Here is an 11,509-nt window from a genome sequence, read left to right on the forward strand (position 1 = left end):
TCCAATTTGCCAGTCTGTGTCTTTTAATTGGACCATTTAGTCCATTTACATTTAAGGTTAATATTGTTATGTGTGAACTTGATCCTGTCATTATGATATTAGCTGGTTATTTTGCTCGTTAGTTGATGCAGTTTCTCCCTGGCATCGATGGACTTTACATTTTGGCACGTTTTTGCAATGGCTGGTACCGGTTGTTCCTTTCTATGTTTAGTGCTTCCTTCAGGATCTCTTGTAGAGCAGGACTGGTGGTGACAAAATCTCTAAGCATTTGCTTGTCTGTAAAGGATTTTATTTCTCTTTCACTTATGAAACTTAGTTTGGCTGGATATGAAATTCTGGGTTGAAAATTCTTTTCTTTAAGAATGTTGAATATTGCCCCCCACTCTCTTCTGGCTTGGAGAATTTCTGCCGAGAGATCTGCTGTTAGTCTGATGGACTTCCCTTTGTGGGTAACCCGACCTTTCTCTCTGGCTGCCCTTAACAATTTTTCCTTCATTTCACCTTTGTTGAATCTGACAATTATGTGTCTTGGAGTTGCTCTTCTGGAGGAGTATCTTTGTGGTGTTCTCTGCATTTCCTGAATTTGAATGTTGGCCTGCCTTCCTAGATTGGGGAAGTTCTCCTGGATGATATCCTGCAGAGTGTTTTCCAACTTGGTTCCATTTTCCCTGTCACTTTCAGGCACACCAATAAGACGTAGATTTGGTCTTTTCACATAATCCCATATTTCTTGGAGGCTTTGTTCATTTCTTTTTACTCTTTTTTCTCTACACTTCTCTTCACACTTCATTTCATTCATTTGATCTGCAATCACTGATAATCTTTCTTCTAGTTGATTGAGTCAGTTACTGAAGCTCGTGCATTTGTCACGTAGTTCTTGTGTCATAGTTTTCATCTCTATCAGTTTTTTTTAAGGTCTTTTCTGCATTGATTATTTCATGTATCCATTCATCCCTTCTTTTTTCAAGGTTTTTAGTTTCTTTGCGCTGGTTACATAGTTCCTCCTTTAGCTCTGAGAAGTTTGATCGACTGAAGCCTCTTCTCTCAGCTCGTCAAAGTCATTCTCCGTCCAGCTTTGTTCTGTTGCTGGCGATGAGCTGTGTTCCTTTGGAGGGGGAGATGCACTCTGATTTTTTGAATTTCCAGCTTTTCTGCACTGCTTTTTCCCCATCTTTGTGGCTTTATCTGCCTTTGGTCTTTGATGATGGTGATATACAGATGGGTTTTGGTGTGGGTGTCCTTTCTGTTTGTTAGTTTTCCTTCTAACAGTCAGGACTCTCAGCTGCAGGTCTGTTGGAGTTTGCTTGTGGTCCACTCCAGACCCTGTTTGCCTGGGTTTCAGCAGTGGAGGCTGCAGAAGATAGAATATTGCTGAACAGTGAGTGTTGCTGTCTGATCCTTGCTCTAGAAGTTTAGTCTCAGGGGTGTACTCAGCCATGCGAGGTGTGAGGTGATGGTCTGCACCTATTGAGGGATGTCTCCCAGTTAGGCTACTCAGGGATCAGGAACCCACTTGAGCAGGCAGTCTATCTGTTCTCAGCCTCCATGCTGGGAGAACCACTGCTGTCTTCAAAGCTGTCAGCAGGGACTTTTACATCTGCAGAGGTTTCTGCTGCTTTTTGTTTAGCTATGCCCTGTCCCCAGAGATGGAGTCTACAGGGGCAGTCTACAAGGCAGGCCTCCTTGAGCTGTGGTGGGTCCACCCAATTCGAGCTTCTTGGCGGCTTTGTTTACCTACTTAAGCCTCAGCAATGGTGGGTGCCCCTCCCCCAGCCTTGCTGCCACCTTGCAGTTAGATCTCAGACTGCTATGCTAGCAATGAGGGAGGCTCTGTGCACGTGGGACCCTCCGGGCCAGGTGTGGGATATAATCTCCTGGCATGCTGTTTGCTAAGACCCTTGGTAAAGTGCAGTATTAGGGTGGGGGTTACCCGATTTTCCAGGTGTTGTGTGCCTCAATTTCCCTTGGCTAGGAAAAGGAATTCCCTTTCCCCTTGCACTTCCCAGGTGAGGCGATGCCTCACCCTGCTTCAGCTCTCGCTGGTCAGGCCACACCCATGGACCAGCATTGACTGTCCAACATCCCCCAGTGAGATGAACCTGGTACCTCAGTTGAAAACGCAGAAATCTCCCGTCTTTTGTGTTGCTCATGTTGGGAGCTGGAGGCTGGAGCTGTTCCTATTCCGCCATCTTGAGTGCCCCCACATGAGTTATCTTTAAAAACAAAAAAACCAAAAAGAACAATTGTTTACATTTATGTATCTTTGATAATGATAAAATTGAACTTTTTAATATAGAATGACCAGCATTATTGTCCCTTAATGTATTTAATGGCAAATATGTTAAAATGTTTTACTTCTTTCCAGGAGGTACTGATTATTAAATGTGTTCGAATATTTACTATTTTTTTCTTTTTACCTTTGTAGTTGTTTTAAGTGTTTGCATTTGTGTCAGTGTATGATTTGACATTTAGAAGTTTTAAATATGGTCTTGTACGTAGAAAAACTTTCTCCATCACTAAGAATATTTTTAAAATCCTTGCATTCCTAGAAAAGTAATCAACACATAGAAACACTTAAAAGTTCTTCACTTTTCTTTAACCAGTAAATTCCATTAATAAACATTTGCAAGAGATTTTGATGAGGGTTCAACTTGCCTTGGTGTTCCTAAGAAAGGGGAAATAAATTACTATTCCACTTTTAATTCTTTTCTTCACAACAATAAAGTTCAATGTTTTTAACCTTTAAATCTTTGATTAATTTGTATTTGAACTCATACATTTTTGAAGTAATAAAGTGAGTATTTTTTTCTTGAAAATATATATTTTTATGTTTTGTTTGTTTAAGAGAAGTTTGGATTATGAATACCCTTCATTTTCAGATTCACTAAGTATTTTGGAAGGTCTAATAAACTTATTTTCTATTTATGTTTAATGTATGCTTTCTTAATATTTCACTTGGATTCTCAATAAATATTTAGGCAAGGGATATCAAAACAATGCCAAATGACTATGTTTCAAATCAAAGAACTGTTAAGTAGACATGTATCCCCACGTTTCCCCATTTTCTACAGAGTAGGGGTCCAGTAGGTTACTTAGAATCATGTTTGTAAGAAACTTTAAAAAGAATGGTGCGTGGGTTCTCTTATTCATTGTTGCATTTAAAATGTTGTTTATTTTATTGTTCATAGTATAATACCTTTCCAAATTTATTTACTTGATAACACCTATCTAGTCCTTAACACAGTTTCTAAGGTATAAAAGGCATTCTATAAATATTTTTAGAAACACTGATTTTTTTTTAGAAATTTGTGAAGCTTACTAATTTTACAAAATGTCCATTTGCTAAGAAACATATTTGGGAATAAAAGGCTATTGGATTGCTACTCAGCTCTTATGTAAGCCTGGAAACCTGAAGCAACCAGCATTTGAAAATATTATAGTATAACTTTTTATGTTTCAGTGGGAGTCAAATATCTGTTAAACCAAACCTGCGAAAAGGTTTAATCCCATGGTATTATAAAAAAATAACAGAAGCTCCAATGATCTTAAATTTATATCTGTATTATAGAACACACTGGCTATTTTCATAAATCACTTGAAATTTGTTTATGGATTAGAGAAGGCAGGAGTTTTCAGTTCTCTAAGCAATAAACTACTCCTTGTTTTTAATTAGATGTTGCTTGCAATTAAATCAAATGCCAGGTATTCAATGAAAAGTCCAAATAATACTAGGTGTAAAACTAATCCCTAATTTGAAGCAAAAATTTATGCTGTAAGTTTGAAAATTCTTCCTCACCCAATTAAGATTTGGCATTAAGGAGAATACTTAGCCATGTATATAATTATGTGAAGTCTTTTGTCACTGGTTCCATGATGTTTCCAAAACTAGGCTCAGATTCAAAAAAACCTGCTTTAAATGACAGATATATGATTAAATCTTGAAAAATTCAAGTTTAAAATTAATTCATGACTGGGCATGGTGGCTCACGCCTGTAATCCCAGCACTTTGGCAGGCCGAGACAGGTGGTTCACCTGAGGTCAGGAGTTTGTGACCAGCCTGACTAACATGGTGAAATGCTGTCTCTACTAAATACAAAAAAATCAGCCAAGTGTAGTGGCGCATGCCTGTAATCTGAACTAGTTAGGAGGCCAAGACAGGAGAATCACTTGTACCTGGGAGGTGGAGGTTGTAATGAGCTGAGATCATGCCCTTGCACTCAAGCCTGAGCAACAAGTGCAAAATTCTGTCTCGGAAAAAAAAAAAAAAAAAAAAAATTCTTTCTGAACAAATCAAATCTGATTATTCAGTTGAGGTTCTCAATTACCTTTTTTGTTCTGTAGAGACTAGCCTTTAGCAAATAAGAAAGACTAATTCAATTGATATTTTTGAAAAATTACAAGGTCTGGGCCAGGCACGGTGGCTCACACCTGTAATCCTAGCACTTTTGGAGGCCAAAGCGGGCAGATCACATGAGGTCGGGAATTCGAGACCTGCCAGACCAACATGGTGAAACCCTGTCTCTACTAAAAATACAAAATTAGGCTGGTGTGGAGGCGCATGCTTATAATCCCAGCTACTCGGGAGGCTGAGGCAGGAGAATTGCTTGAACCTGAGAGGCAGAGGTTGCAGTGAGCCGAGATCGTACCATTGTACTCCAGCCTGGGCAACAAGAGCAAAAAAAAAAAAAAAAAAAAAAAAGGAAAAGAAAGAAAGAAAAATTTCAAGGCCTGGGCACACAGAATGCTATGAAGAGTACCTAGGAAGAAGCCATGTTTCAGACATCCTGGTCAGGAGACCAGACATGGAAATCACATCAATCATATATGCAAGTCAGTCTTCATTTCCAGTCACTTCTTTTTTCCTGCCAAAGGTTTCATGTACTCTATGTCAGGCCTCTGAGCCCAAGCCAAGCCATCGCATCCCCTATGACTTGCACGTATATGCCCAGATGACCTGAAGTAACTGAAGAATCACAAAAGAAGTGCAAATGCTCTGCCTCACCTTAACTGATAACATTCCACCACAAAAGAAGTGAAAATGGCCAGTCCTTGCCTGAAGCGATGATATTATCTTGTGAAATTCCTTTTCCTGGTTCATCCTGGCTCAAATAGCTCCCCCACTGAGAACCTTGTGACCCTCACTCTTGCCCGCTAGAGAACAACTCCCCTTTGACTGTAATTTTCCTTTACCTACCCAAATCCTGTAAAATGGCCCCACCCTTATCTCCCTTCGCTGACTCTCTTTTTGGACTCAGCCCGCCTGCACCCAGGTGAAATAAACAGCCATGTTGCTCACACAGACCACACAAAGCCTGTTTGGTGGTCTCTTCACATGGACGCGCATGACACTCTAAGTCTTTGAACAAAGGCTGTTGCTTCACTGACCTGAATTCTTTTTCTTTTATTTATTTATTTATTTATTTTATTTATTTTATTTTTTTTGAAACAGAGTCTTGCTCTGTTGCCCAGGCTGGAGTGTAGTGGCGAGATGTGGTTTCACCATGTTAGCCAGGATGGTCTCGATCTCCTCGACTGCAGGATCCACCCGCCCCGGCCTCCCAAAGTGCTGGGATTGCAGGCATGAGCCACCGCCCCCAGCCTTCACTGACCTAATTTTTAATGCAAACGAAATTGGTTATCAGCACCAATGCTACATCTCATCACTCATGAAGAGAAGAGTTCAAAATGGAAAGAGCATTTACTAGATGTGTGAGTTTGTCAAGAGTCTTAACTACCCTTCATCTCACTCAGCCATTAATTTATACATTGAACAAGTGTGTGTGTGTGTGTGTGCACGCACACGTGTGCCTCTGTATCAAGGGAGAAGGAGAACCAGCTGTGTCAGGTACCACTGCAAGCTCTGGAGAGGTAAGAGTAAGCTGAGTGCATAAAAATATAGAAACCTCAACCTTCATTGAAGGTAACAGGTGATGACAACTCCCATGAATGAAGAAAAAAGAAAAAGATAGAAATGACTATGGCAGGATGAGTGATGAGTGATCTTTAGAAGGGTTGTCAGAGGAGGGTCTACTGAGAAGGTAACAAGCAGAGACCTGAGGAGGATAAGAAGCGACAAGCAAACTGGGATGAGAACAGTCCAGGCAGACGAAGCACATGTGCTGGAAGCTGGGCTACAAATGCCTATGTTTAGAAGAAGCAGCCGGGGCACTGGGGCTGAGCTTATCAGATAAGGGAAGTGTGGCCGGAGTGGGAGGAGAGGATGTTGGTTAAACGAGAAATGTTCCCTTGTCCCCCTTCCAGGGCATGCAAGGGGGTGGGGCTCACTTCCTCAGGGCCCCACTGCTCAAACCTCTAGGGGAGCACACAGACGGCTAGGTTGTGAGGTTCTGACCCCAAGACAGTATCTAGAGGTGAATGTTTACAGCTGAAGCCCCAGTGGGCATGTTATAGGGTGCTCTTTTAGTCTGCCATCTTTTAGTCTGCCTGATTTGCATTAACCAGGTCAATTAGACCTTCTACCTTGTCGCAAGGACAGAGGACTTTCTGTATCTTGGGTTCTTTCACTGGTGTATCAGAAGAATCGGATCACATATGGCCCTGGGGAATGAGTGCAAAGTTTTATTGAGTGAAAGTAGCTCTGAGCCGATGTGGGAGCCAGAAGGGAAATGGTTTTCTCCTAGAGTTCTGCCACTTGGTGGTCCCTGCTCTTCTCTGACTGCCCCAACCAAACTCTGCCTAGTCCTGCCGGTCAATGGCCTGCCATCAGGTGCACCAGAATCTCTAGGTGATCTCTTTTAACTGCATGCTCCCTCGACGTCCTCTTGCCATCCAGCTGTTTGTGTCTTCTTCTGCTGATCTGCTTCGCTCGATGTCCAGCCACCTGTGTATCTGATCACTAGGGTCTGGGGTTATGATAGGCCCAGGATGGGGCCATGGTGGGCCAGGATGGTCTTGGAAAATGCAAAATTTGTGCGTAAAAGCAGGAGTGCCAGTCCTCACCTAGGTCTGTGGGGGTGGAGCCCTAGCCAGGGACCCACCTCTCTCTACTTCCCTGTTCTCCCTTTTCATATCGTTTAAAGGGACTATGCTCTTCCCTTCCCAGTACTCCCATATCACTGGAGAGTAACAGGTACTGGTTATCCTTGGGCCCATGGATTATAGAAATGTGACTAAGCCTATTTTCCCCCTCTGAAAGGGTTTTTCCACCTTAAGAATGTCACTCTTTTATGACATTAAAATGTCAAAAAATAACAGATGCTGGCAAGGTTGTGGAGAAATGAAAATGGTTATACCCTGTTGGTGAGAGCATACACTAGTTCAACTATTGTGGAAAACAGTGTGGCAATTCCTTAAAGACCAAAAGAACAGAACTACCACTCAGCCAGCAATCCCATTACTGGCTATATGCCAGTAATGGATTAGAAATCATTCTATTATAGAAATCATCCTATTATAAAGACACATGCATGTGTATGTTCATTCCAGCACTATTCACAAGAGCAAACACATGGAATCAACCGAAATCCCATCAAAGATAGACTGGATAAAGAAAATGTGGTACAGCTATACCATGCACTACTATGCAGCCATAAAAAAGAATGACACAATGTCCTTTGCAGGAACATGGATGGAGCTGGAGGCCATTATCCTTAGCCAACTGACGCAGGAACAGAAAAGCAAATACCATATGTTCACATGTTCTCACTTACAAGTGTGAGCTCAATGATGAGAACATGTAGACACACAGAGAAAAACAACACATACTTGGGTCTATGGAAGGGTGGAGGATGGGAGGAGGGAAAGGATCAAGAAAAAAAAAAAACAAAAAAAACTAATGAGTACTAGGCTTAATTGTTGAGTGATGAAATAATCTGTACAACAAACCCCCATGACACAAGTTTACCTATATAACAAACCCAGACGTGTACCCTTGAACTGAAAATAAAATTTTTAAAAGTCACTCTTTTTAAGGGGGACATGTAAACAATCAATGGATATTTTGTAACTTGTGGTATTTACCAGCTATCTACCTTAAATCAAATGACTATATAGATACTTAATACCCATGTGATTTTTCATATGTTAATCCAAAGAGTAACAACTGAGGTAGTAGCATGTGCAATTGGGATAAATCTGACCACATAAGAGAAGTGACTTCAAATTTCTCTACCAGTGAATATCACTACCAACATATTCTACCCCTTGAAATTTATATAGTAGTGATGTCAGTGTTTAATCATTCTAGCTAAGGAGAATAAAAAAGAACTCAAAGATGTTTGTTAGATATTAAGTATGGGGGTCTGGAGTGGGGGCTCACACCTGTAATCTCAGCACTTTGGGAGGCCAAGGTGGCGAGATCACCTGAGGTAAGGAGTTTGAGACAAGCCGGGCCAACATGGTGAAGCCCCATCTCTACTAAAAACACAAAACTTAGCTGGGCTTGGTGGTGAGTGCCTTTACTCCCAGCTACTCAGAAGGCTGAAGCAGAAGAATCACTTGAACCAGGGAGTCGGAGGTTGTGGTGAGCCGAGATCATGCCACTTCACTCCAGCCCGGCGACGGAGCAAAAATCTGTCTTAAAAAAAAAAAAAAAAAAAAAAAAATTAGCCAGGCATGGTGTCATGTGCCTGTAATCCCAGCTACTCAGGCAGCCTGAGGCAGGAGAATCGCTTGAACCCGGGAGGCGGGGGTGGCAGTGAGTCAAGATTGTGTCACTGCATTCCAGCCTGGGCAACAGAGCAGTGCTCTGTGTCAAAAAACAAACAAACAAACAAACATTAAGTATGGGGAGTATTTTGCTCTGGACTTACTGAATCCAGGAAAGTATTGCCTTTGCCCTTACTGAGTTTGTAATCTAATTCATGCAGGGAAGAGGCATAGAAAACTAACCACACTTCAAGGCTGACTACAATCAGTGTGATGCCGTAGAGCCAACATCCCACCAAAGGCAGAAGGGTAAGTACTGCCTTGAACGCAAGGGAAGACATTGTGGAGGAGGATGTGTCAAGAGAATACTGAAGAACGACTGGGATTCACAGAGAAGCTGACCAGGTAGGAAAGATAATCCAGTTTAAAGAAAAATATAAACAAAGACAATTCTGGCTTTTCTTCATTGAACTCTTTCCTGTTGTCAAATTGCTGCCTCTTCTTTAGGCTGAAGGCCCTGGTTTTATAAATGTGATATCTACAGATAATGTTATGCTGATGGGTTACCATTAGCTTATTTTACTTGATAACCTATTTAAAGAAGTATAAGCCAGAGGAGTAGTTCTTCTGGCAGGATTCAAGGAGGATCCTTTCCTCTGAGCTGCAAGATACACACCATAAGGATTCTCATGTGGTCTAATACAGAGGGAATTTCCTCCACAGGGCATTTCAACATGCTTTTTATATTGACTATAGAAGGAAGCATCTCCTTGCCTGCTTTCTTCCTGTTCTTCCAAGACCTAGAAGAGTCCTTACATGCATTCTGTATCTTACTTTCCTCTGGCTCTCTCCTAGTGGCCACCATATCCTGGAGGAATCTTGCCTGCTCACTTTCTGCTCACAGCAACTTTTCTTTCAGGAATCAACCTCATTATGTTGGTCTGGTTTAGCTGCTGCTTGCTCCAAAATGTAACCTTTCCCCTATTAATTAAAAAGATTTTGTCGGAGCTTTATCCAGTTACCTCCCAATTTTTTTCACAGAAGAAAATAAAAAGTGCATGTCACCCTATTATGCCCCATTGTATCTATTTCATTCAGCATATTTACAGAAATTTCTCTCTTTGAAAGGTATCTTTTGTACTTTTCAGCACTTCACACAACTTTTCTCCTTATAATGTCTTAACCTTTTCCAAGGGATTTTGAGAAATATATAGTTATGTCTGTAGTATATTGTTTTTGAACATAAATCCTAATCTGATTTTAAATAGGAGAACACGTACGTATGAAAATGTTGAGATAAAAAGTCTTTCAATAGCGCTAGTGAATCATCAAGCATAAAGAAAGGAAATGCACATTATCCAAACACTTCACAAATATTTATTGAAAATTACCTCAGGATGAATTATCTCTTAGGTACTGAGAATGCAATAAAGAACAACATAGAGTTCTTGTCCTCTCTGTCATATAGTCTAGAAGGGAAGAAGAAATAGCAGATGTTTTCTAGGTATGAAAAAGTAGGTGGTAGAAATTAATGTAGATTTCTAAATGGGCATAGAAGAAGTCTTACATTAAGTCTCCAGAATTAGGAAATATATTAGTAGAATCCTTACATTGGTTCCTTAATCCATCTTAATGGGGAAGGCCAAATGGAAGCCTCAGATACCACCATTGCCCTGCCAGCCTTGATTACATTGGCTTGAGGGCATGGTAGAGTTTAGTGCCAATCTGGAAGACCTAAAGAACAAGAGTGGTGAATACTGTCATCTATCCACTCAATTCATAATCTCCACTCCAAATCCATGTGGATCCTGGATGATAGCTGAAGGTTACCATAAACCCAGGCAAAAAGTAGCTCAACTGCGGATTGCATGCCAGATACGGCAACTTCACTAAATTAAATTAACAAAACCTCAGATATATGATATGTGGTCACTGATCTTTAAAGCTTTCTTTTATACTGCTAATAGAAATAAAGAAAAAGCCCATTTTTATATGCAACAGGTAAGATACACATTTAGAGTCTTGGTGAATGAGATGGTTTGGTTCTGTGTACCCATATAAATTTCATGTTGGATCATAATCCCCAAACCCCTTACCCAAGAGAACTGGTAGGAGGTGATTGGACCATGGTGACAGATTTCCCCCTTGCTGTTCTCATGACAATGAATGGGTTCTCACCATATCTGGTTGTTTGAAAGTGTATAGCACTTCCTGCTTCTTGGTCTCTTCCTCCTGCTCTGGCCATGTGAAGACCAGACTCACTTCACTTTTGCTTTCTGCCATGATTGTAAGTCTCAGGAGGCCTCCCCAGAGGCAGAAGCCTATATGTCCTTCAGAACCATGAGCTGATTAATCTTCTTTTCTTTATAAATTACCCATTTTTAGGCATTTCTTATAGCTGTGCAATAATGGACTAATAAAGAAAATTCGTACCAGAGAAGTGGGGCATTGCTATGAAGTTACCTGAAAATGTGGAAGCAACTTAGGAACTGAGTAATGGGCCGAGGTTGAAAGAGTTTGGAGGGCTCAAGAGAAGACAGGAAGACGTGGGAAAGTTTGGAACTTTACAGAGACTTGTTGAATGGTTGTGACCAAAATTCTGATAGAGATATGGACAATGAATTCCAGGCTGAGGTGGTTTCAGATGGAGATGAAGAATTTCTTGAGAGCTGGAGTAAAGGTCACCCTTGCTATGCTTTAGCAAAGAAGCTGGGGCATTGTGCCCCTGTTCTATATATCTGTGGAACTTTGCATTTGAGAGAGATGATTTAACATATCAGGCAAAATAAATTTCTAAGCAGCAAAGCATTCAAGATGTAGCCTGGCTGTTTCTAAAAGCCAATGCTCATCTGCATAAACAAAGAAATGACCCAAAATCAGAACTTACATTTTAAAATAAAAA

Source organism: Macaca fascicularis, chromosome 3 (assembly GCF_037993035.2).
Source record: "Macaca fascicularis isolate 582-1 chromosome 3, T2T-MFA8v1.1".
NCBI classification, from domain to species: Eukaryota; Metazoa; Chordata; class Mammalia; order Primates; family Cercopithecidae; genus Macaca; species Macaca fascicularis.